This window comes from Coenobita brevimanus, chromosome 40 (assembly GCF_032717465.1).
Source record: "Coenobita brevimanus isolate Jiangsu-jjx chromosome 40, ASM3271746v2, whole genome shotgun sequence".
Lineage (NCBI taxonomy): Eukaryota > Metazoa > Arthropoda > Malacostraca > Decapoda > Coenobitidae > Coenobita > Coenobita brevimanus.
The window spans coordinates 772,697-795,000 of record NC_136993.1 but is presented as its reverse complement, the minus strand read 5'-3'; the positions used below and the strand labels follow the sequence as shown (position 1 = coordinate 795,000).

At 45.4% G+C, this 22,304-nt stretch overlaps 1 protein-coding gene across 1 annotated transcript in view; it reads right to left on the bottom strand.

Annotated features, from left to right (window-relative positions):
• X11L (amyloid-beta A4 precursor protein-binding family A member X11L) overlaps nucleotides 1-22,304 on the bottom strand; it is a 572,323-nt gene that overhangs the window by 282,807 nt on the left and 267,212 nt on the right. The window lies entirely within an intron of this gene.

The following is a 22,304-nucleotide window of genomic DNA, read 5'->3' as shown; positions in this document are numbered from 1 at the left end:
CAAATCTATCAATGTCTATCTATCATTGCATCTGTGTATCGGCATAGTTCGTCTTCATCTACGTTTACCTATGATGATGATGATGATGATGATGATGATGATGATGATGATGATGATGATGATGATTGTAGTGGTTTGTTTCTCTGCCGTGCCTTCTAATTTTTCCTCTCTCTCTCTCTCTCTCTCTCTCTCTCTCACACACACACACACACACACACACACACACACACACACACACACACCCTCCTATTAGTTACTGTCTTTACGCTTTTATCTGCAATTCCTTTCGCTTTGTAATCTTCGTTCGCGTAAAGAACTATGAGGTGTACTGGACGGGTTAATGTGGGGGTGGGGGAGGGGAAGAAGGTGTGTGTGGGTGTGGGTGGAGGAGAAGGGGTGGGTGTGGGTGTGGGTGGAGGGGTGGGTGTAGGTGTGGGTGGTGCTCATATATACATTTGCATCAGTGTTAATTTTTCCATGCAAACAGAAATGCACGGCGTATGTTGCCTAGATATTCAGAGGCAGTGTTAGGTGTGTGTGTGTGTGTGTGTGTGTGTGTGTGTGTGTGTGTGTGTGTGTGTGTGTGTGTGTGTGTGTGTGTGTGTGTGTGTGTGTGTGTGTGCTAATCCTGCCAAACACACACAAGGAATTCAACTTGCATCTTGCTAGCCTGCATAATGATAATATACTGAAGTAACAGGGAGGAAAAATACATGAATTGGATTAACTCCCTCCCTCCCTCCTTCCCTTGCTCCCTTCCTGTCCCTCCCTCCCTCTCTCTCCCTCCCTCCCCAAACCAGAAGAGAGAGAGAGAATTCTTATCCTCTCTCTCCTTCAAGAAATAAAGGAGATGAAGGAAATAAAACCAAGCTAATTCTCTCTCTCTCTCTCACACACACACACGCAAACAAACACACCATCTTTAAACGAACACAAAGGTGGACGAAAAACAAGAGGAAGTAAAAGCAAGGTAATTCTCTCTCTACCCCCCCCCTCTCTCTCTCACACAGCTTCCGGGAAATCCGCCAAGGTGAGAGCTGTAATTAGTGACGAGGTGGGGGAATACGTCTCACTGAAGGGAGCAACTTAGACGTCAAGGAGCTGGCCGGAAGTTAACAGAATTTTGGGAAGTGAAGTGTCGTTGGAGTTATTACGGAGTTACGTAGAGAATACAGACGTGGAGGGAGCTGAGTTACAGAGATGGTACAGAACTGGAGGGAGTTATATGGAGTTACGTGGAGAATACAGACGCGGAGGGAGTTGAGTTACAGAGATGGTACAGAACTAGAGGGAGTTATGTTTAATAATGATGCGAGAGAGAGAGAGAGAGAGAGAGAGAGAGAGAGAGAGAGAGAGAGAGAGAGAGAGAAGGGGGGGGGTAGGAAGGAAGGGATGAAGGCTGACTGAATAGGAAAGAATATGTTGAATGGGAGAGTAGGGATAGAAACGAGAGAGAGAGAGAGAGAGAGAGAGAGAGAGAGAGAGAGAGAATACTGCTGACTCAAGAGGTGAAGAGAATGAGGGTATGTTTACACTGCAGATTTATAACGAGGGCTGGGAATAATGTGATGATGATGATGATGATGATGATGATGATGATGTAATTTATAATGATGGTGGAAAAGAGTTGAGAGCTATGTGATGAGTAAAATGATGATGATGATGATGGTAGTGATGATGGTGGTGGTGGTGGTGATGATGATGGAATTTATAATGATAATGATGATGGACTTTATAATGAGGGTGATAATGATGACGATGATGATGATGATGGTAATGATACAAGATAGCAAATCAGAGGCATAGAAATATCTCTAGCGCATTTTATCTACCACATGAACTCCTTCGAACATAAAATCGCGTATTGTCAGCACGAATAAAGCAAGAGACAATAATTCAGAGAGAAGATGAGATGGAGGGATGGAGTGGAGAGGTATGTGAGAGAGAGGGGGTGTGAGCTGGGAGCAGGGCAGTGAAATGGCGGGGGACAGGGTGACATGGAGGCGATTTGTTTGTGGCCACCCCTTACGGGATTAAGGCGTCTGGCAAAAGAGACAGATAGAAGATAAATCGGTAAATAAACAGGTAAATAAAGATAAAGGAAATCAATCAATAAATAACACAGGTAAGGCAATAAAGGTGAGGACAGGTGTGATGGCCGACTAATTAAAAAGGTAATGTCAGGTGTTTTATTTCCGCTAAGGTATGGACATGGATCTGTGTACACGCTCCCAGGCCTGTCCACACCTACACGCCCACGTACACACATCCACACAGGTCTAATCGTACACATCTTCCACTCATGCACAACCCCCCCACGTGCACACAGGTTTACACATCATCGAGTTATGTACAGTCACATACCTACATACACATCTACACACCCAAGTACATGCTTCCAGTTACACACACACACACACACACACGCACACACAGGCTCAGAAAACACACAAACAAGAGCTTCACCGTCCTCGCTCACCCACCCTGTAACCTTGATATCCTACGTGTGTGTGTGTGTGTGTGTGTGTGTGTGTGTGTGTCTGGTGGTGGTGGTATTGTTTTTGCTGTACATGTGATGTGAATTAAGACCCAGCCGTGTCGTGTGTGTGTGTGTGTGTGTGTGTGTGTGTGTGTGTGTGTGTGTGTGTGTGTGTGTGTGTGTGTGTGTGTGTCCGCCAGTTTATACGTTAGCTCAGAACAGATCACATAGTCAAATATTTCCTTTCCCTCTAATTCTTATTGTCAAAAATAGATAGACAGATAGATAGATAGATAGACACCGATAGATACAACTGCCAGCTCCTACACAAGCTCATCTCTGAACTAATCACTGAGTCAAAAGCCATCCCTCTCTGTAATTCTGATGATAAGATAGACAGATAGACAGACAGATAGATAGATAGATAGAGAGACAGACAGACAGACAGACATAAAAGAGACAGATAGATACAGGAAGAATGATAGACAGAATGGTAGGCAGACAAATAGATAGAATGAGAGGCAGACAGATAGATAGAACGATAGATAGAATGATAGACAGACAGATACAGAAAGGGAGGTAGACAGAATGATAGGCAGAGACAGAGAGACAGACAAACAGAATGACAAGCAGTCAGATAGATAGAACGATAGATAGAATGATAAACAGACAGAATAATAGGCAGACAGATAAAGAGAAAGACAGATAGACAGAACGACAGGCAGACAGGGAAAGATAGTAAGACAGAATGACAGGCAGACGGACAGAGAGAGAGAGACAAGTAGATAGACAGGGCGATAGACACACCTGCCAGTTCACCTCTAATCAGCGGAACACAAAAGCCTTCCATCTGTGTAATTCTGGTCGCGAAAAAATAATCTCTCTGGTGCGACACAGAAGGAAAAAAAATTATATTAGACGCGAGAAAAATGACATAATGAGAATGTAATCATTTTGACCCAACTTTCTACTCTCTCTCTCTCCCCCCCCCACACATACACACAGTACATACACACACACACATATATACACACACACACACGCACAAAGATACACACACACACACACACACACACACACGCGCACAAAGGTTATATCTTTTGCAAACCAATTCTACGCCTCTCTCTCTCTCTCTCTCTCTCTCACACACACGCACGCACACACACAAACTGGTATATCGCAAACCAATTCTAAGCCTCTCTCTCTCTTTCTCTCCCTCTCTCTCTCTCAAAAATGAAGTTAAGAGAGTATAATAATCTTTACTCCATCTTGTACAACTGAATGAAATGAAGGAAGAGAGCAACAGCTTTTGTGGGACTCTCTCTCTCTCTCTTTCTTCCTCTCTCTCTCCTCTTCTTCTTCCTCTCTCTCTAATTACCCTATTGTGTACTGAGAGAGAGAGAGAGAGAGAGAGAGAGAGAGAGAGAGAGAGAGAGAGAGAGAGAGAGAGCAACTATATAATGAATGCTCAAGGGGAGTGAACCCAGCTCGAATTACCCAGCCAACCACAGCACCAATCTATCACCCAGACGGCACCAATACCCACTGACCATCCCATACCTGACAAAATCCAGCCACCCGACCCACACCCCTCCCGACCAGGCTACAAACAAACACTCATCCACTGACTGACCCCCCCCCTCTTCTCTCTCTCTCTCTCACACACACACACACGTACACACACAGACACATTCTTTCGCAAACTAAGTCTAATTCTCTGTCTGTCTGTCTCTCTCTCCCACACACACACACACAGGTATTATCTTTACCAAACTAATGCAAAGCTTCTCTCTCTCTCTCTCTCTCTCTCCCTCTCTTTCTCACTCTAAAACAGTGACGGGTTTCCGGTCTGGCAAACTGATTTTCCCGGCGCAAATCTATTCCTTTGACCTGAAAAATTGAATTACTGGGACACAGGCATGAATAAATATGCTGAGAGAGAGAGAGAGAGAGAGAGAGAGAGAGAGAGAGAGAAGCTCTGCGTTAGTTTGGTAAAGATGATACCTGTGTGTGTTTGTGTGTGTGAGAGAGAGAGAGAGAGAGAGAGAGAGAGAGAAGGGAAGAAGAAAATATATGAAGGAAGGAAGGAAATGAAGGACACAAAGGAAGGAAGGAAGGAAGGAAGGAAGGAAGGAAGGAAGGGAGGGAAGGAAGGGAGGGAGGGAGGGAGGAAGGAAGGAAGAGAGGGTGATAAAGGTCAAGAAGAGATATTAAAAGGGGAGGAGGGAAGGAAGAAGGAAGGAAGCAAGGAAGGAAAGAAGGAAGCAAGGAAGGAAAGAAGGAAGTAAGGAAGGAAAGAAGGAAGCAAGGAAGGAAGATAATACAAAGACGAAGCAGGGAGAAGAGGACAGGATGGGAGAAAAATGAAGGAAGGAGAAAGAAAAATGAAAAGACAAAGAGCAAGGAGGGAGGGAGGGAGGGAAGGAAGGAAGGAAGGAAGGAAGGTGAGGAAGACAACGATGAGGGAAAAATGAGGGAAGGGGAGAGGAAAGAAAAATGAAAAGACAAAGACTGAGAGACAAGGTTAATGAGAGAGCAAGGAGGGAAGGGGGAAGTGAAGAATGAGAGAGAGAGAGAGAGAGAGAGAGAGAGTGGAGATCAGACAGACAGACAGGTACACAAACAGACAATAAGAACAGGTAGATAGATAGACTGAGATAGATAAATAGACAGATAGACAGACAGAGGGGGTGGTGGTAGTAACGTCCTAACAGAGGGAGAAGAAATTTAATTAGCAGCTACCCCAATACCGCCTCCCCCTCTCTCTCCCTCCCTCCCTCCCTCTCTCTCTCTCTCTCTCTCTCTCTCCCTCCCTCCCTCCCTCTCACACACACACATCCTTCCATTTTATCCACTCTCTCTCCCCCCATTTCTCGTATCTCCTCTTCCATCCACTCCGCATTTCTCCCATCCCTCCACTTTCCCTCCCACCTCTCCTCCTTTTCTCCTAGCCTCTCCAATGCCTCTTCACCCAATCTCTCTCTCCTCCCATCTCTCAATCTCTTCCCTCCTTTCATCCACTTCCCTTTTCTCTCATCCCTCCACCTTCCCTCTCTCCTCTTCTCCCATCCCTTCACCTTCCCTCTCTCCTCTTCTCCCATCCCTCCACCTTTCCTCTCTCCTCCTAGTCTCTCCTTTTCTCCCATCCCTCCACCTTCCCTCCCACTCCTAGCCTGGCCACCGCCACTACAAAGAAGCCTCCTCCAGCACACCAACCAATTACAAGGACTTAACTGCCGAACGCAACCCTCTCAACCCTCTCGCTGCCTGTTAACATGCACCAATAACAACAACATCAGCCTTTCCTATATTTTTGGTGGTATAAATAGTAGGTGGTAGTGGCTATCTTCTACTTCTTCCAAATTCTCTATTACCCCACCCTCCACCCTCTTATACCACACACATCCACCCTCCCTCATACCACTCCTATACCACACACATCCACCCTAACGACCTCACTAACCACTCACAACCACCCTCCCTCATACCACTCCTATACCACACACAACCACCCTCTCTCCTACCTCCCTAACGACCTCACAAACCACTCACAACCACCCTCCCTCATACCACACTTAACGACCCACATCCCAGCCTCTTATTCAATCCATATTTCACACGGGCACTGAATAGGAGGGTCATTTCCTCTATCTCTTTATGACTACGAGAAGACAGGCAGCGAGAGAAAGAGAGAGAGAGAGAGAGAGAGAGAGAGAGAGAGAGAGAGAGAGAGAGAGAGAGAGAGAGAGAGAGAGAGAGAGAGAAGCGCCTGCGGTTAGTCTCTCTCCCCATTTATCTGTCTACCTGTCTGTCTCTACCACAAGTTTCCCTCCCCTTCCTGTCCACTGTTCACCATATTCCCTCGTATTAACCTTTTTTTCCCTCCCTTCCATCAATCCCTTCTCTCCCTCTCTCTCTCTCTCTCTTATACGAAACGAGCTAAAGGTTGGAAGCCTGTATGCTATATATATATTTAAAAAAAAAAACTTGCTCTTCCCAGGAACATCTAAACTAGGGGCCAAAATCAAACTTACTTTCTACATGCATGGGCACTGCGTTTAAAAGACAGGAGGAGGGAAGGAGAGGGCAGAGGAGGAGGAAAGAGAGGGGACAGAAGTGGGAAGGAGAGGGAAGAGGAAGGGTAAGGAGAGAGAGGAGGCGGGGGAAGAGAGAGAGGAGGTGGGGGAAAGGAAAGAGAAGAGAGGGGAAAGGAGAAGGAAGAGGAGAGGCAAGACAGAGAGAAATATAGACTGAGGAAGAGAGAGGAAGAGTTGAACAGTCTCGTACATGAAGGACAGGGGAGAGGAGGAGAAAGGCATGAGGAAGGAAGGAAGGAGAGAAGGAAGGAAGGTAGAGAAGGAAGGAATGAAGGACAAATAAGGAACTGGCACAGAGTAAATGTCAATATGATGCTAAGATTGAAGGTATGGTTGATAGAGTTGGTGTTGTCAGAATCAGAGTACGTGGTATTCCGTGCCCCACCACACCCTCCCTTTCACTCGCCTTTTACAACACGCAGGGAATACGCGGAGGAAGGGGAGGGGAAAGGAGGAAGGAGGGGAGAGGAGGAGGAAAGAAAAGGGGTGAAAAGAAGAGAGGAATTGAGGAGGGAGAGGGGGGAGGGAGCAACGAAGGAAGAGGGAAAAGTGTGTGGAATGGAAGAAACGGGGAGAAGAGAGGGGGTGAGAGAAAGACGGAGGAGAGGGGAGGTTAAGAGTTAAAGAGGAGGTAGGGAAGCAAGAGGAGAGAGGGGGGGGGTAGGAGGAGGAAGGGGGGAGGAGATCAGGAAGGACAGGGGGAAGAGAGGAAGAAGGAAGAGGAGGAAGGAGGGAGGGTCAACGAAGGAAGGGGTGTACGTCATGTGAGCAGACAAAAGCACTGGCGTTATTGGGGGAAGGAAACACACACACACACACACACACACACACACACACACACACACACACACACACACACACACACACACACGGTATTGTTGCGGTTGTGCGGCCATTGAGAGGGTTATGGCCAGCGAGAGAGGCACATCATATTTCGCAACGACACACATTAAGACGCGAACGGCAGAGAGCAGAAAGGATTGAACTGCCATTATTTTCTCTCTCTCTCTCTCTCTCTCTCTCTCTCTCTCTCACGGCAAGTTATTTCTTCCCCTTTCACACTATTTCCCCGACAAATCAAGTTCCCTAACGACCAACATTACGGCAACAGCGAGAGAGTAACAATGCCAGATTTCTCTTTACAAAGCCAAATTATCTTTTCTCTCTACAATAGCAATTATCTCTTTCTCTCTACAGTAGCAATTATCTTTTTCTCTCTACCACAGCAATTATCTTCTTTCTTTATAACTTCCCTGTATATTCGAGTCAGTTAAGGACGCTCCCTAACACTTTTTCCATAGCGATTTATTTTACCTATTACACCTTACTTTCCTATTCTGTTATATAGATCCTTCGAACATCGCCATTCTCTGCACACACAAAAAACACGTACAAAGGGATACTAATCAAGCCATATCCAAAAATAAATCGCTAGGGAAGAGGTGTTAGGGAGCCAACAACAAGGCCATTCCTCCCTTAATAACGACACTAAACTATTTATCTCACGCTTTCATTTACAATAAATTAGGTTTTATTTATATTACCTGACAATACAGAGGGTTTTATTGAAGGTGGTTATGGAAGCTCCCTAACACCTCTTCCTTAGCGATTTATTTTTCAAACCTACACATTATTATCATTATTATCATTACTAAGGTCCCTAACACCTCTTCCTTAGCGATTTATTTTTCAAACCTACACATTATTATTATTATCATTACTAAGGTCCCTAACACCTCTTCCTTAGCGATTTATTTTTCAAACCTACACATTATTATTATTATCATTACTAAGAACCCTAACACCTCTTCCTTAGCGATTTATTTTTCAAACCTACACATTATTATTATTATCATCATTACTAAGGTCCCTAACACCTCTTCCTTTGCGATTTATTTTCAAACCTACACATTATTATCATCATTACTAAGGTCCCTAACACCTCCTCCTTAGCGATTTATTTTCAAACCTGCACAAACTAATATTTTGGTATATTCCGAATTACAGAACATTACCTTTAAACTACACAAAGAATCATCGCTACGGGCATTACATTTGAGTGAATTATTTAGATGTACACACGCACACACGTACAGTACGCTAAGGGAATTATAGAATGTACACACACACACACACACACACACACACACACACACACACAGTACATTAAAACATTACCATCAAAGCACTTCCCTCCCTCCCTCCGTCTCTCTCTCTTTCCCTCTCTCTCTCTCTCTCTCACACACACACACACACACACACACACACACAAAACACTTCACTACGACCATTACAGCACCTTTCCCTCCCCCCCTCACACACACACACACACACACACACACACACACACACACACACACACACGCAAAACCAACAAAACACTTCATTACATCACCCTTCCCCCCCCCTCTCTCTCTCTCACACACACATACACACATGCTTAACCACAGCAGGATGTTAGTGACCCGTCAGCCATAATCACATCACCGGGCCTCTCTCATTTAAAACCCCGTTAATGAGATACAAGCCAATCACACACGTCACTAATTATCTAACACGTCATTCACCCCATTTTAATAGCCTAATTAGAGGGGGTAATGAATCTAGGTGCGAATCATGGCCGGGAAGACATTTAATTCTCTCTCTCAGGTGACCATTCTCTCTCTCTCTCAATTCCAAAACTAATCTTTCTCACTATATCTTCATGTTAGTCTCTCTCTCTCTTTCTCTCCCCCTTCCTGATTCATACTTGTCCAGCTTGGGCAAAGGTTTAATTCAGGCTATCACTCTCCCTGCAGGAAATTTCAGTCTTGTATTTAACCTATTTGCCCAAAAAATTAGCAACTACCGATTTACCATTTTTTACTGAATAATAATAATAATAATAATAATAATAATAATAATAATATCAATAATACAGGCTGTACTATTACGCGTCACACTAATTACTCACAGGTGTAATTACGAGCTTAATTAGCCACACTACCCTCTCCCATCTACTCATTAACCACACACACACACACACACACACACAGGCAATACACTCTCACTCATACACATCCACAAACACACACACACACACACACACACACACACACACACACACACGGAACCAAACATGCACACACGCTCCAGCAATCAACTTTACGCTCATCAAACTGACACATTATCTCACGTACACACACACACACACGTCATTTCACGCACACAGATACACGCACATACATACATACATATACACGGTTACATGTTGAAAAGCGCACACAGACGTACATGAGTAATTACGTTCACGGTCGTTAAACTTTCATCATTATCACACACACACACACACACACACACACACACACACACACACACACACACATACACACACCGTAATTTGTTTTTCATTACGTCGCTGTGTGTGTGTGTGCGTGTGTGTGTGTGTCAGAAACTTAATTCCACACAAGTCCTTTTTAAACCCCCCCCATTTTCTATCCCGTCGCTCATTTCAAGGGCAGACTTATCCCAAACTGCACACTAGAGAGAGAGAATGTTTTTAACCTTTTACCATCAGGCCAGTCACGTCTCCTTAAGCTTTTCATGCATTTGTAAAGCCTCTCTCTCTCTCTCTCTCTCTCACACACACACACACACACACACACACACCGCCACCTCTCCCTCCCCCTCCCCTTTCTCTCATTACTGTCAACTCTTCTTGCATACTTCAGGTCGCCTCTCCCTCCTCCTACCCACCTTAAGCCTCTCCTCTCTCCCCTCCCCTCCTTCACTCTCCCACCTGCTCCTACCTCCCCTCCCCACGCCCTTCTCTCCCTCCTCCCCTCCCTTTTCCCTACTGCTTTACCCTCTTCCCCCTTCCCTTCACAAACCTACCCCTCTCATCCTTCCTTCCCTTACTCGTCACTCCTTCCTTCCCCAATTTATACTTCTCTTCCTACCCCCCTCCCCTCCCCTCCTCTCTCTACACCCATCATCTCAATCCTTCCTGCTCCCTACCCTCCCCACCCCACCCCTACTATTCTCGTCTCTTTCCTTTCCTCCCCTTCACCCCCACTACTCTCCACTTCTCCCCTTTCCTCCCCCTCCTCTCACTCCCCCCCCTCCACCCTCTAACCACCTCTTTCATCAAGGTAAACAAAAAAATACCTTAAACTTCTGCCCCCAACCCCCTCTCCCTCCCTCCCTTCCCCTCTTCTACCAATGCCTATCCCTTTTCCTACCTCTTCACACCCCCTCTAAGCTCTCTCACCCCTCCCCTCCCTCTCTACCTACCCCCCTCCCCTCCCCCACACATTAAGTCGCCCTCCTCCCCCCAACTCCTTTCACGGTATATTTCTCATGCATAACTTAACTCCGACCCTTCCCCCCTCTCTCCCCCCCTCCCTATCTCTCCCTCTCACTACCCACCCTCCCACTCCCCTCCCCTTCCTCCTCCCTATCCCAACCTCCTCACTACCCTCCTCTTTCGTCCTCATGTCTCCATCTCTCTTCCTCACCACTCCACTAACTTTCCTTCCACTTCGTTTCCCTTGCCCTCACTCCCCAAATCACTTCTCCTCTCCCTTCCCCTTCTCTCCTCCCCACTCTCCCTCTCGCCTCTTTCTTCCATCCCTCTCCCTCTCCGACCCCGCTTCCTGCCTTCATTATACACTGTCATCTCTCCAAATATCCTCATCCCACACACACTCTGCTAACCTCTCTCACACACACTCTATCCTCTCCCCCTCTCTCGCCCACTCACTATCCTCTCTCTTTCCCTCACACACACACTCACTATTCCCTCTCCCTCTCTCTCTCTCCCACACACTATCTATCCCCCCCCTTCTCTCTCTCCCTCCAAATTCCATGTTAAAACTTAGCACGAATACCTTACTTCCATTCTCCCCCTCTTTACCCCCTCCCTCTCCTTCCACCTCTAGTTCTCTCCCCTCTCCACCCCTCTCTCTCCCTCCCCCGTCTCCACCTGACCCTCTCCCTCCCTCCCCTCCTACCTTTTTCCCTCCCCAACTAACTCATTTAACTCTCATCGGCTTATCCGTCATTATTCAAACTTATCATGCATAAACAACCCCCCCCCTCTCTCTCTCTCTCTCTCTCCATAAAGGTGATTTAAAAGACAAAAGGACGGTGATCCCATCCTAACACCTAACAAAAATAATCATATTGTCATAATAGTAGTAGTAGTAGTAGTAGTAGTAGTAGTAGTAGAGGTAGTAGTAGTACTGATCATAATAAATAATAATAATAATAATAATCTCCTGTTCACTATTTCACACACACACATACATACATATAGATAGATAGATAGACAGATATACATAGGACAGATAGATAGATAGATAGATATAGTAACGCCAAACTACAAGGTATCACAGCAAAAGAGGAACTGGAAAAATGCGAAGACGGAAATAGCACACGAAAAACTAAAAAATATATATAAGAAAGAGTGACACGCCGTAACGAAAGGCAGCGACGAAAGAGGCAGGATATATGAGAAGACAAAAGGGAAAGGAAGAAGAAGGCAGTAGCAAGACGAAAAGCGGAGAGAGAGAGAGAGAGAGAGAGAGAGAGAGAGATCTGCAGTGACGCTGGCTACATTCCCACGCTTTAAAAACAATGTACATTATGCATACGTGTGTGTGTGTGTGTGTGTGTGTGTGTGTGTGTGTGTGTGTGTGTGTGTGTTGCCGCGATTAGGATGACAATTTAATGACCGTGAACGTAAATTGCTCATGTGTGTCTCTGTGCGCTTTTGACCATGTACCCGTGTGTGTGTGTGTGTGTGTACGTATGTGTGTGTGTGTGGCGGGGTGTAATGACGTGTGCGTGCGAGATAATGTGACAGTTTGATAAGAGCGATAATCATTCGAGCGTGTGTGCGTGTTTGATCGGTGTGTGTGTGTGTGTGTGATACAAAGACAGAGAGAGAGAGAGAGAGAGAGAGAGAGAATAGCGGTGTTGTAGCTTGCCTCATGCCCTTCCTGTAAAATTTCCCCTTCGATAGAATATTAATACGATGGTGATGATGATGATGATGATGATGATGACGGTAATGATGATGCCTCTGGTGAGAGAAATATTATGGGTACTGAATGAGAGGAATGGCAGCAACATGGGTGATATTAAAATGATTACGTAAAATAATAATAATAATAATAATAATAATAATAATAATAATAATAATAATGATACCTAGAGGAAGCAGGTAAATTCTGATCATGCACGATCCAGCCCCATCACTATATAAAAGAACATAGATAAATTACTTATTATAAAGATATTTCCAACCACACGAATAACTGATTTACTGAGGGAGAGAGAGAGAGAGAGAGAGAGAGAGAGAGAGAGAGAGAGAGAGAGAAATAGCGGTGGGATACTCGATATAAAACGGGTGTGTGTTGGAAATGGAGCAATTATTGTGTTGTTATAAAAGCAGTTTATAATGAGGGGGATGACTCAGCGATTATGTCTTTCACTACACTACCTCTCTCTCTCTCCCTCTCTCGTATAATACCATTCTCTGTCTGTCTCTCCATCTATATCTGTCTGTCTACCTCTCTCTCTCTCTCTCCCTCTCTGTCTCTCTCTCTTCCTCCTCCTCTCTCTCTCGTATAATATCATTCTCTCTCTCTCTCTCGTATACGAATCCCTAGCTATCTGTCTATCTTCCTTCCTCTCCCCCTTCTCTCTCTCTCTCTCTCTCTCTCTCTCTCTCTCTCTCTCTCTCTCTCGAATAATACCATTCTCTGTCTATCTATCTGTCTATCTCCACCCAGACATAAAAAAGAGAAGACAAGGATAACATTGAAGTAGATGAAGCACTATCTCTCTCTCTCACTCACTCTTTCTCTCTCTCTCTCATACTGGACGAGAGAGACAGGGTGAAGAGTAATGGAGGCGTGTGTGTGTGTGTGTGTGTGTGTGTGTGTGTGTGTGTGTGTGTGTGTGTGTGTGTGTGCGCGTGTGTGTGTGTGTGTGTGTAGGCATTAATCTCTCTCTCTCTCTCTCTCCTTTCAATCATCCTTTTCCCCTATACCTCAATAATTCTTTCCCTAATGTTCATAACTACAAACTCTCACTTATCACCACTACTGTATACAAATAATTAGGCCTTTTTACAATACCTGTCCTCTCTCACTTATCAAATAACTGCCACGCTCCAGTTATCACCAGTAATAAATGGAACAGTTTTATTATCATCATTATCACCACTATCATCATCATCACCACCACCACCATCATCGTCATCGTCATCACTATTATTATTAACGCTATCACCATCATTATCAATCTAAATGGTGCAATTATTATCATCATCATCACCACCACCATCACCCTCCTCCTCATCATCATCACCCTCCTCCTCCTCCTCCTCATCATCATCACCACCACCATCATCATCATCATTCCTAGCTCTTCATAACAACATATAACAAGCAAAATGTAAGCTTCAGTGCTCAATTATACACCAGCATCAATATTCTCTCCCTCTCTCTCTCTCACACACACACACACACATTACTCTTAATAAATGATCATTCTCTCTCTCTCACCGAAATACACACACACACACACACACACAATGGGACAATCTAGTTTACGCTCATCAAACTTGTCATCATTATCACACACACACACACACACACACACACACACACACACACACACACACACACACACACAGAATTTTCTCTTTTGCGTTCCTGTTATTTCCCGCTTGCTTTCTCTCTCTCTCTCTCTCTCTCTCCTGCTCAACGGGGAATAAAGAGAGAGAGAGAGAGAGAGAGAGAGATTGGAGGGAGAGGCAGGGAGAGAAGGGGAAGGGGAAAGGGAGGTTGCAGGGGGAGGGAAAGAGACATGGAAAGAAAGGGGGGGAGGGGGGTGAAAGAGAGGAAAAGGAGAGAGAGAGAGAGAGAGAGAGAGAGAGAGATTGGAGGGGGAGGCAGGGAGAGAGGGGGAAGGGGAAAGGGAGGCTGCAGGGGGAGGGAAAGAGACATGGAAAGAAAGGGGGGGAGGGGGGGTGAAAGAGAGGAAAAGGAGAGAGAGAGAGAGAGAGAGAGAGAGAGGCAGGGAAGCAATCTAATCCACACAATTAACCTGGGGAATAAATCACACTCTTAACAAATCCAGTAGAGATAATAAATCCAGTAGAGAGAATAAAGAGAGTAATAACAATACTCTGATACATTAACTTTAAATAAAATATACCCTCATCTTTTACGTTATTATTCTTATTATTATTATTATTATTTTTAAGTAAATATACAGGAAGCTAATTTCCGGCCAGACCCTCTTCTGCCCTTCCGTGGTGATTAGGGAGATGTGTGGGCTATGTGTACACTGGCCCTGCGCACATACATACATAGATACACACAGATACACACACACATACACACACACTCTCTCACACACACACACCTACACACACACTCTCTCTCTCTCTCACACACACACACACAAATATCCTACAATGTTCTCATGACAACGTTTCAAACACACACACACACACACACACACACACACACACACACACCCTAAAACACTTTAATGACAGCGCTTAAAACTCTCTCCCTCTCTCTCTCACACACACACACACAAATATCCTAAAATAATGAGATAATTACAATACTCCACTTTCTCTCTCTCTCTCTCAGGTCACCTCTGCACCTTTCCCCTAATTACACGCTCTTGTCTGACCTCCGGGGTTTATGTCCACTGATGACCTGACCTGACCTGACCCCGCACACACCCTGACCTCTCTTCACCCCGCTTGGCCCTGATTCTCTCTCTCTCTCTCTCACACACACACACTGGAATTAACACGTCCTCCTATCTATCTATTTAACCATGCATATTACTCAATTATATGATTCTCTCTCTCTCTGTCTATCTCTCTCTCTCTCTCACCATAAAGCCTCCAATAAACCACACGCCTTCATCAACGAACACTGCATGCAACAGGTCTCAACATTACAAAGGATAATATGTTTGTTGCAACTCTACAATGCAATGTTATGTATTCCGGGCAAGTAGCGAATTTGTTAGATGTGACGTGTGTTGCTGCGCTTTGGGACGAGAGAGAGAGAGAGAGAGAGAGAGAGAGAGAGAGAGAGAGAGAATGTACAGTGATAAATGTGTGTGTGTGTGTGTGTGTGTGTGTGTGTGTGTGTGTGTGTGCTTTAGTCTGTAATCCTTTATCGTGCGCTGCGAAATTCTGTTGCAATACTCTCTCTCTCTCTCAAAATGCAGTGACCTAACCTTTGACCTTATATTGGTGAAAAATGAGGAAACGCTGACCTGATTTAGAGTGATTATACCTCCACCTCAGCAATAATGTACCTCCAATAACTTTACCCCGCTCTGTGGTATCCTAATCTACCCTACCCTAACCCAACCTATAGCTACCCTACCCCGAGACTACGTTTGCCTACCTACCCCACCCCAACCGTATCCTAATCTACCCTACCCTACTAACCTAACACACAGACACACACACACAAACACCTCAGCATCCTTCACAAGCCAATGCGGTGGTCAGGCCAATACTAGAATCTCCCTCCTTCCCTCCCTCTCTTCTCCCCAATCCCATCACCCTTCCTCCTCCCTCTCCTTCCTTTCCCCCAATCCCATCCTTTCATTCTCCCCAGTCCCCTCCCCCTCCCTTTCCTTTCATCCACCTACCCCTACCATCCCCGTCTCCTCCTTTCATCCCTCCCCTCCCTTCCTCCAATCCCTCTCCTCCCCTTCCCTTCCCCCTAATCCCTTCCCCCCCTCTTTTCTCTCATTCCCTTCCCCCCAATCCCATCCTTACATTCTATCCAGTCCCATCCCCCTCCTTCTCCTCCCTCTTCCTTTCATCCACCTACCCCTCTCATCCTCCTCTCATCCTTCTCTCCAATCCCTCCCCTTCCCCCTAATCCCATCCCCCCCTCTTTTCTCTCCTTCCCTTCCCCCTAATCCCATCCCCCGTCCTCTCCTGTCTCATCCCCCTCCTTCTCCTCCCTCTTCCTTTCATGCACCTACCCTTCTCCTCCCCTTCTCCTCCCTTTCTCCAATCCCTTTCTTCCCCCTCCCCTTCCCCCGAGCCAACAGGGGGGGCTGGTGAGGCGATGGTCCCTTGGGTGATCAGACAGTAATTGGGTTGACCTAAGTTTGAGGTAATTAGAGGGACGAGATGCAAGGGATGCTTATTATATCGATGCAGAAATTACCTGTTATGTTACGTCCCAAACCATGCATAAGGGACATGGTTAAGTGTTCATATATTAATTAGGAATGTACCTATTTATCATCACTATCACCTGTACCAGCATTATCACCATCATCATCATCACCACTACCAGCATCATTAGCATCACCACCACAATCACCACCACCATCAATCCTACCACCACTACCAAATAATAATAATAACAATAACAATGATGATGATGATAATAATAATAATAATAATAATAATAATAATAATAATAATAATAATAATAATAATAAAATTGAACACAGCAACCAGACTAAAAAATAATTTGGGGAAGGTTTGCATTACATACGATTATTATCTTTAAAGCAGCTGGATTCTCTCTCTCTCTCTCTCTCTCTCTCATCCTCACATGCGTGCCTCATTAACATGCATGGAAAAGTTGGGCCGAGAGAGAGAGAGAGAGAGAGACGGTACATAAGAAGCATAGGGAAAAACTGATAGGTGGAGAGCAGCGACTGTGAGAAAAGAGAGATAGCAAGTGAGAGAAAAGAAAGATAATGAGAGAGGAGGGGGGGGGGGAAAGAAGTGTGAGGGGAGAAGGGTAGGAGGAAGAGGAAAGTGGAAGGAGGTTGGGGAGAGAGGGAGAGTAACAGGAGGAGGAGGGGGGGAGGGAAGAGGAAAATGGAAGGAGGCGAAGTTGGGGAGAGAGGGAGAGAAGTATGAGGGGAGAAGAGTAAGAGGGAAGGGAAGGGGGGAGAGGAAAGGTGAAGGGGTAGAGTTAGCAGAATGGGGAGAAGAGGGAATGGGTAGAATGGGGATGGAGAGATATGTGAGGGAGGAAGGGAAGGAGAGAAAAACAGGGAAGAGGAAATTAAGAGGAAGTGAAGAGGTGAGAAGGGGGAAAATGTGGGAGGGATATCAGTGGAGAGTGGGGCAGAGAGGAGGGGGAGGGGTGGGGAGAGAAGGTGAGGGAAGGGAGGGGAAGGGAAGGAGAGGAGAGGAAAAGAGAGAAGATACAATAGGAGAGAAGAGGAGAGGAGAGGAGAAGGGAAGGAGTGAGAGGGATGAAAGATGATGGAGGGCGAGGGGAACTGAAGGTGAGGAAGGGAAGGGGAGAGGAAGAGAGGACGATAAGGGGTGGGGGAGGAAGGGAGTGGGGGTTTGGGGGGAGGTGGGGGAAATCTGCATGTTGAATAATTACGCTCTCCTGACCTCGTTAAAAAAAAAACAGGAAAAAAACAGAAAAAAACACATACACAGAAATGAAGGTCAGGTTCTTTACAGGCAAAAACACAATGACAAAAAAAATAATAATTAAAAACGAGAGAAATGTTGTATGCTTGGTTGAGCAAAATAATACGGTGTTTTTTTTCGTGTGTGTGTGTGTGTATGTGTGTGTGTGAGAGAGAGAGAGAGAGAGAGAGGGAAGGAGGGAGGGAATGTGTGTGTGTGTGTGTGTGTGAGAGAGAGAGAGAGGGGGGAATGTGTGTGTGTGTGTGTGTGTGTGTGTGTGTGTGTGTGTGTGTGAGAGAGAGAGAGAGAGAGAGAGGGGGGGATGTGTGTGTGTGTGTGTGTGTGTGTGTGTGTGTGTGTGTGTGTGTGTGTGTACAAGGATAAACTCGTCATGTTCCCCAACCACCTTCCGCACACACACACACACACACACACATTCCATCTCTCTCTCTCACACACACACACACATTCCATCTCTCTCTCTCACACACACACACAAAACCAAACTACCCCATCTCTCATATTCCCCCGACCATCTTTCCCTCCCTCCCTCCCTCTCTCTCTTCTCTCTCAATTCCGTGTGGAGCAAATCGGAAATGAATGCAGGAAGGAAGGAAAAATATCTGAGACGACAAAAGTCCTTAAACTGAATTAGGTCACATGCCTGGCCGAGAGAGAGAGAGAGAGAGAGAGAAAACGAAAAGAAAAAAAAACCTAAGGCCTTAATAGGGTTCGCTCAGACGCTCTTCATTTCGTGTTTTTTTTCCTAAGTAAAACATACAATAAAACAGCTAAATAAAAACACACCTAAGTCTATTATTAGATCTATCTATACCTCAATCTACCTTTATATCTATCTGTGCCTACATCTGTTAAACTGTGTGTGTGTGTGTGTGTGTGTGTGTGTGTGTGTGTGTGTGTGTGTGTGTTGTGAGTGTGTGTGTGTGTGTTGTGAGTGTGTGTGTGTGTGTGTGTGTGTGTGTGTGTGTGTGTGTGTGTGTGTGTGTTGTATGTGAGTGGGTGTGAGGGAGGTTGAATGAATGTGTGTGTGTGTGTGTGTGTGTGTGTGTGTGTGTGTGTGTGTGTGTGTGTGTGTATGGAGGAACAAACACTCACTAACGAACAGTCAGTGAATTAGGGTAGTTTGGTTGGGAAGAGGGGTTCTTGATGAGTAGGGAGGAGATTGACATTCCTGTGTATGCCAAACCCCTCACAAGATGCAGTGTCAGGCAAGATAGGCTGATAGATAGATGGATTTAGATAGATAGATATAAAGATCGATTCAGAGGGAGACAGAAAAACACTCCAGTCTGTTTTTCTCTCACTTTATTATCTCTCTCTCTCTCTCTCTCTCTCTCTCTCTCGGGTATTCTCTTAATGCTATCAGTATTCTCTCTTCTCCCACATTTACTCACTCTTTCTCTGTCTATCTCTCTGTCTATCCCTTCTATTTCACACACACACACACACACACACACACACACACACACACACACACAATTTTCAAACATGCATACATTCCAACCCAGACAGACAGAAAGACACACACACACACACACACACACACCTCCCCCCCCAAAAATATCTTCAAAGAGAAAGGGGGGAGGGGGGTCAAGTTTGCAAATAATAATAATAATAATAATAATAATAATAATAATAATAATAATAATAATAAAATCGAGGTGAATAATTGTCTTTTTTTTTTTTTTTTGGGGGGGGGGAGGTAGGCAGCTCGAATTTGTATTATATATATATATATAAAAAAAAAACATAACTGTGTTTGTGTTTCTTTGCGGCGTGTCACAAGCATCGCCAATGTGGAAAAGCGAATCATTTTTGGCGGTGGGAGTTGGCGTTTGGGTGAGATTTGGCGTCATTCAGCGTGTGTGTGTGTGTGTGTGTGTGTGTGTGTGCGTGTGTGTGTGTGTGTGTGTGTGTGTGTGTGTGTGTGTGTGTGTGTGTGTGTGTGTGTACCTGGTTCAGCTGACATTCTTACATCATTAAATCATATTCATCTCTCTCTCTCTCACACTCTCTCTCCCTCCCTCCCTCTCTCAAATATTTTCACCTCATTACATTCTATTCACCTCTCTCTCTCTCTCTCTCTCTCTCTCTCTCTCTCTCTATTTCTCTCTCTCTCTCCCTGGTTCAGATAAAATACATTTTTTTGTAATCTCATTAGTATATTCTATTCATATACCTTTTTCCCAGGTCTAGCTCCATTTCTTCCCAAAATCACAATTCCATTCATGTCTCTTCCAAAAATTTACGATTCAGTCTCCATGGTTTTTTTCCTCCAATATTTATCTTTCCATGGAGTGTGAGACTGACGAGGAGAGTGTATGTGAGTGAGGTGGAGAAGGGGAGAGAGAGAGGGGGAGGATATGATGGAGGGATGGAGTGGAGAGGTATGTGAGAGAGGGGGGTGTGAGCTGGGAGCAGGGCAGTGAAATGGCGGGGGACAAGGCGACATGGAGGCGATTTGTTTGTGGCCACTCCTCAACTACTTCCCTGAGAGAGAGAGAGAGAGAGAGAGAGTGGGGGGGGTAGGTAAGTATGAAGGTAGGTAGGTGGGGGGGTTGTGGGATGGTGCAGTGTGCGTGTGTGTGTGTGTGTGTGTGTGTGTGTGTGTGTGTGTGTGTGTGTGTGTGTACTATAGAGGGGTTCAATCAAGGTGCTCGTAGTGAAGGGGTTAATCTAGTTACCAAAGAGAAAGGCTTCATTTCTTGCACTCCCAAATTGCAACCTGCATTGTGACGCCAGAAATTCAATTACTTCTGCAACACACACACACACACACACACACACACACACACATACACACACACACACAGTTCTTTACCCTTCCTTCACACACACACACAAACACACACACACACACACACACACACGCTTCTTTACCCTTCCCTTACACACACACACATGCTACCCTTCCTTTCCACACATACAGCGAGAGAGAGAGAGAGAGAGAGAGAGAGAGAGAGAGAGAGAGAGAGAGAGAGAGAGAGAGAGAGAATCTGGGAAGCGAGAAAATGGCGAGCAATAAGACAATACCCGAGAGAGAGAGAAATGTGTATCTGGGGAGAGACTGTAACGAAGACGGCAATAAGACACGCCTGAGAGAGAGAGAGAGAGAGAGAGAGAGAGAGAGAGAGAGAGAGAGAGAGAGAGAGAGAGAGAGAGAATGAAGAGGGAAATGGCCAGAATGAAGAGAAAATTACTAGGCAGCTTAATTAGGTAGTGAAACCTGGCATGTGATGACCGTAGAGTATTTTGTGTGTGTGTGTGTGTGTGTGTGTGTGTGTGTGTGTGTGTGTGTGTGTGTGTGTGTGTGTGTGTGTGTGTGTGTGTGTGTGTGTGTGTGTGTGTGCTCAAGGAGGAGGGCGTTGGAAAATACCAGCATTTAGAGGAAGATTTATTTATCGATAGCCAAAGGTGAGGAATTTCTCTCTCCTCACCGTCCACCCTCCGCATAAGTATCTATCTATCTATTGCCTTAATCCCATACGGGGTGGCCACAAACAAATCGCCTCCACGTCACCCTGTCCCCCTGCCATTTCACTGCCCTACTCCCAGCTCACACACACACCCTCTCCTTCATATGCCTCTCCACGCCATCCCTCCATCTCATCCTTGGCCTCCCCCTCCCTCCACCTCACTCACATACACTCTCCTCGTCAGTCTCTCACCCTCCATCCTCTCCACAGGGCCAAACTTACATCAACACTAAAAGGTAAACAGCACAAACAAGATCGCTTAAGTGTTATAATGCAAGATAAATCAGTTAAGAAAATGCGTTTGGGAGGTTCAAGAGAGAGAGAGAGAGAGAGAGAGAGAGAGAGAGAGAGAGAGAGAGACGAACAGGAAACTTACGTCAACAGTTACGGATAAATGTTGAGGTGTAATAAAGCAAAATAAATCGCTAAGGGGAAGGTGTTAGGGAGGTTCTACGGCCAGGAGAATTCGAGGGAGAGAGGGGACGTGAGGGGAAAGGCTAATATGAAGAGGCGTGATGAGAGAGCGATAAAAACTGATAGCAGATAGCGGTGGAGAGGGGAGAAGGGGGCGGCCATGATGGAGAGGATGATTGGAAAAAGATAGTTATATAGACACTGACTTGCACACACAGGTAAGGGGCAATGAGAGAGACAGAGATAGATAGATAGATAGATAGATAGAGAGAGAGTGAGAGAGAGAGAGAGGGGGGGGAGGACGGGTAGGGATGGGATAGGAAAGAGGGAAGGTGAAAAAGAGGCAAGGATTGAGTGAAAGAGAAGAGGAAGGGAAGGAAAGGGAA